Source organism: Alligator sinensis, unplaced genomic scaffold (genome assembly GCF_000455745.1).
Source record: "Alligator sinensis unplaced genomic scaffold, ASM45574v1 scaffold473_1, whole genome shotgun sequence".
Taxonomy (NCBI): domain Eukaryota; kingdom Metazoa; phylum Chordata; order Crocodylia; family Alligatoridae; genus Alligator; species Alligator sinensis.
Window position 1 is genome coordinate 123,247 of NW_005843025.1, and position 5,091 is coordinate 128,337.

The window sequence follows — 5,091 nt, forward strand, 5'->3', positions numbered from 1 at the left end:
CGGGCTAGAAGATCTATTAGGTCCCTTCCGACCCTGAAACTATGAAACTATGAAACTATGAATATTTAATATAGACAATACCTGCCCTACTGAGTATTATGAGGCAGGTCTTTGAATTGAGAAACAGTGTGAGCTCTCATCAGTAAATGTATTGACTGTCAGTAAAAAAGCTGTTAGTACTGTGAAAAAAAGCAAAGAACAAACCTTTAACTATCAGTAAACCACTAACCAGTTGCAGCTTGATTGAAGGTCAGATAAACAGAGCACAGTAGCGTCACCTTGTGTTCAAACAGGAGCACTGCATTCTGCAGGGAATGTTCTCTCTCAGCCATATGCAGCTGCTGCATCTCAGGCATACTGCTGGGTTATACATAGGCTTCTTTGGGGGTTTGTGTCAGGATGCGGAGTGGGTTGGTGAGAGTAAGTCTTTTGAGGCCCCTTCTGACTCTAGCATCTATGAATCTATTAATCTATGAGAGGGGGCAGCATAGGGCTGGGTGCAGTTAGGCGCATCAGGGTAGGGAAGGGATGAGTAGGGAGTCCATGGAGAGGGTTGGGGGCAACACAATGTAAAACCATCTCTGCAGTCAAGAAGGGTTACTAATGTAAGAAACATTTTTTTTACTGAAAACTTTTTACTACAAAGAAACTTTTAAAACTTTTTTCATATCGTTGATGTTAAATGCCTAAATTTAAACTCAGTCCTTCTAACTGGGGCTTGACAGCAGGACAAGGCCTAGAAGAAAGGTTATATTTACATTATGTAAAACATTTTATCAGGAAAAATATGTCAGTAAAAATATCTGGCTATCAGGAAGAAGCCTGCAGATTGTCTCTAAAAGCTTTTTCTTGTGTTAGCAACCATGGCTCTCATTCATTGTGTTCCTTTGATGTAATCCCATCACAGGTCTGGAAGCCATGGCTTTTGCTGTGCCTTTGTGCAACTGTGGGGGTGGGTCTATAAAGCTGTTAAACCTGAGAGATTTAAGTTCCTCACTACTGTTTCCATGGTGCCCTGGCTTTTTGATGCTATTGCAACACATTGGAGCCAAGCTCCTATGCTGTTACCTTGGACCTTGCCATTGCCAAGTTCTTTACTTGAGTAAACCAGTGTCATGGAAACACACGCAGCATACTTTTGGGTCAGGTCAGCAGAAGCTTTTATTTAAAAGAAACTACAGCTGTAGGGGGGATTCCAAAGTGACATGGATTTCCCAAGCACTTGGAAGGGGTCCCCCCACCAAGAGCAAAATCAGGAGGCTTATATACTTTTTAACAGTTGCTTACAACTCACGTGATCATATAGTGAAATTAGCATGAAAAGCGGCTATAATATTACTTCATTATTTCTTTGCTGTAATCAGGATGGGAACTAATGGGGGAGGTGAGGTTAGTTCACAAACCTCCTTCTTGCACCTGGAAATCAGATTTGTACATACTTTTTTGCTATCTTCAAGGCCACGGTGAGCGAAGCAGTTGCAGAGGAGTTACAAAGAACAAACACTTTCTCTTATCTGTTCTACTATACAGAGCCAGCAATTCTCCACAAAGCGGTTATGTCATCTTATAACTAAAATAATCAAAGTTTAAGGCATATATTTTTTCTGATTCCACACCAGTGAGCTTAGTGTATGGCCTCTCTCCAGCATTACATTCCCCATCCCATCCTATCCCTCTTTATCCTCATACACAGCACAGCTGGATGGGGGGAAGGGCAAGTGGGGCACCAGCCCTAGTTACTGACTCAGAGCGGGTGTCAGTATGGTCCTCTCCACTCAGGAGTTTCCTTCATGGCAGGTGCAGCTCTATGCTATCCAGCCACAGGGACTGGTTATGTGCAGACCGCACACCCCACAATATATCTGGGGGCCAGAGGTTGGAGTGGAGGCCCTCCTGGGAGGCTTTGCCATGGGAAGCATGAGAGAGAGAATGGAGCACTGGGAGGGACCCTGAGGCAGCCCATGACACTGCCTGTTTCTCAGCTGCAGCATCTCAAGCCCACGCTGATACAGGAGCAGCTTCAACAGTAGCAGCTGTTGCCCAAGAATAGCCCCATCAGGTTGGGCTCTGTTCCCCTTCCCCCACACTGTGCCCTGGGCACTGAAAGACATCACTACACCTTTGTCCTTGCATATAAATCCCAGTCTCCATAAGACACCTGTGAAGAGGACTCTGTGGAGTTAGGGAATATCCACAAACCAGATGCCTGAGTTGCATTCTGTTAAATATCAATATAGTTAAAATAGGTCAGGTGTATATGCATGCACACTTCAACAACCAGCACTATTGCAAGACTGCTTTGGTTTGTGATGGAACATAAAATGGGTATTTAAAAAAATCAGGTTCTCCTATTGAGGTAGTGACAGGGTTTCATTATACTATGGCTAAGGGAAGAGGAAACTGTCAGTAGATCATAATAATAGAAGATATTCTATGGACTGACCCAGAAAGGGGACAAAGGGGCTTACTTTTTTTGTTTTTTGCTCCTATAGTACTCCTGACTTGAGGCTGTTGGGGAGAAAAACAGTACCATTTTTCTATTGAGAATTATATTCTTAGGGACTATTTCCAGTGAACTAACCAAAGGATGTAAGAATCTTTGCGATTTTTAATACAGAAACGGAATGCTTGCTATAAAGTTGTTTTTTAAAAAAAATTTTAATGGTGTGCCTATGTCTTTTTTTTCTTTATTGTTTTTATGTGGCCTCCCTTCCCTCTATAAATTATTGATTGTACACAACTAACTATTCCACTGCCAGAAGTTAAATGTCTTTGGCTGCCAGGCACATGAGCTGGCCCTCAGCTTGAGCTCTAAGAATCACTGAAGTAGAAGATATGAACAATAGAATTGATATTCTCCTTTCGCATGAATACTTGCTAGTGTGGGTCAAATACCCAGAGATTAGACTTTGAAATACGTGTGTGTCAAAAATAAGAACTATAAATCATCCCAGTGCCTTGGCAACTGTCTCTTACCTCCGAACCCCTGCTCCCTGCTGGAGTTTTGGCGGTGTCACTTCAAGTTTCCTGCGGAGCATACAGATCACAGAACTCAAACTTCTCTTCATGGCTAATGTCACAGCCTGAGTACTAGGCCTTTAGAGAAGTGGAAAGCCCAGAGGGAAAATGATAAGCAGGAAACTATTAGGATTAGAATGACAGGTGGAGAAAAACTCAGTGACTCAGTGACTCCTTATTTTGGTAGGGTATTATGCAAGTTGTAGCTCTCAGTGTAGGTGAATCTGGGTCAGGAGAAAGAGAAAGATCTTATCTCCAGCCTCTTTGAGGCTCCCTACTAGGAAGAATAGAAAAAGTCATAAAGTAGATACTCATTTACATATCTGACAATATGGTTCCCATTGATCAACTGGGAAGATTTTTGGCAGGATTGCCTAAGTTACATTTTGTCTGTGTGTGTGCATGTGTGACATTTCTAATATTCTCCATGAACACATTAAAAAAAATAACTCTTTTTAATCCTCTAAAAGAAGAAGAAGGAGAATTAGACTAAAATTAGATACAGGTGCACAGCAAGTAAAAAAAAAGAAAGGGAAAAGGAAAGTCTCTGCTATCAACAGATTGAACTGAATGTGAATCAGACCTTTAACAGAATTATAGTAGCATTTGGAGATTGAAGGAGGTGTGTAAACAATCTAGATTCATCCACTTCCACCTACAGTATGTCATAGATATTTGTGGCCTTCAATGTTTTTCCTTTTAAGCATCTGCCCATCTGTTCAGAATATATTGATATTGCAACTTGGATTGCTCCCTTGGATAGTTCTGTCCCACATCTTTATCACTGTCTGCATAAAGGCTTTTTTCTTAAATTACTTTAGAATTTGATTATTTCATAGATTTAAGTTCATATCTCCATCTCCACTTGAGATTTCAGCCATTTTGAGTGGGAGCAATGGCAGCCTTACTGTTATTGTTACTTATTTTAGCCACATTTCTCTTAATGTCTTCTGTAGAACAATATGAAAGAAACATTTCCAGTCTTTTCTGATTTCACTATCACTGAGGACCTTCATTATCTTTTATAAAATAGTTCCTTTATTCTGTATATTTTCCATATTTTTTTCTGTAGCATAGTAATCAAAACTGTACAATACACAGTACAACTAACTACCCTCTACTGTAATCTTATAAAATGCTTACTTTATATAACTCTTATGAGATGCTGCCACCACTAGTCACCTGAGATCAGATTTCCATTCATGAGGAGTTACACTCCCAAGTAGTCCTATGCACTTCACTGCAGTTACTCCCACCATTTTTTAATGTTTCTCTTTTGAGATTTCTGTTATCTCCCTTTCTCCAGTAAATTGCAATTTTGCAGACAACCTCTTCCTCCATTGCCAGAAGTTAAATACATTTTGGTTCACAAGCATATGAACTGGTGCTCTGAGGATTATACAATAACATAGTTTTTTTCTTCATCTTGTAAAGCATACTGACTCAGAGAAGGAGGGAAAGGCATTTACATGAACCACTGGTTCTGAATCAGTTGAGAATGGACATACTGCTTCAGTGAGAGTTAGATGCCTAATCTTTAGATACCTTCAGAAATCTGGGTTGTGCTCCTCAGTTATCTCATTAAAGTATTGTATGTGGAACTGTTTGAGGAATATGGCACCACCCAGTCTGAGCAATGACGACAGAATCTGGCCTATGGTTAGTCATCACAGTGCCATGCAGTAGCATAACTAATGCAGGATGGCTGGGGTGGCATCCCTGGGTGCTGACTTGTGGGAAAGTGGAAAAATAGCAGGTGCCATTGCAGCTGTGAAATTTTGGTGGTGGTATGGGAGCAGCCAGAAGTTCCTGCTGCCTTTGCATTTATCCATGATGCCCAGCTGTCTTGTTGCACTTCTGGGGCCATGGTAAGGTGGACTGGCATGGGTGATTGGTGCCTCCTGAGCCTGGGGGGGCACCAGCAGGGCACGACTGGGGGGCGGGGTTCCCCAGCGGAGGGTCGCTGAGCGCACTGGCAGCACAGCAGCAGCAGAAGTGCCGGCACTTCCGTCGCTGATGTGCCACCTGTAGAGCCAATTTCAGGGGGGGCACCAGTGCTCTTGGGGGGGGGGG